Consider the following 300-nt stretch of genomic DNA (forward strand, 5'->3'; position numbering starts at 1 on the left):
ATCTGCTGCTCCCTAGTCTCTTATTTGTCTAGCTAAATCTCCCCAATGGATACTACGTGATTGCTGATGCCTGTGTGTGAAAGCACCAAGGGACTGTGTGTGTGAGAGCTTAGGCTTGTACTGGATGAAGCCTATTACATAAGAGGTGGCTGTGAGCTGGCTGCACCCTACATGGACGAGGGAATCAAGGAGCCGCAGGAAGAGAGGCACACGACTGATCAGCTCTTTAGGACTTGAATTCTTCCCCCACCCCCCTTTTTTTTTTTTCCCCCCCCCTCTCTGCCGTCCCCTTCCTTGGGT

Source organism: Nanorana parkeri, unplaced genomic scaffold, assembly GCF_000935625.1.
Source record: "Nanorana parkeri isolate BGI_ZX_2015 unplaced genomic scaffold, ASM93562v1 scaffold1338, whole genome shotgun sequence".
Lineage (NCBI taxonomy): Eukaryota > Metazoa > Chordata > Amphibia > Anura > Dicroglossidae > Nanorana > Nanorana parkeri.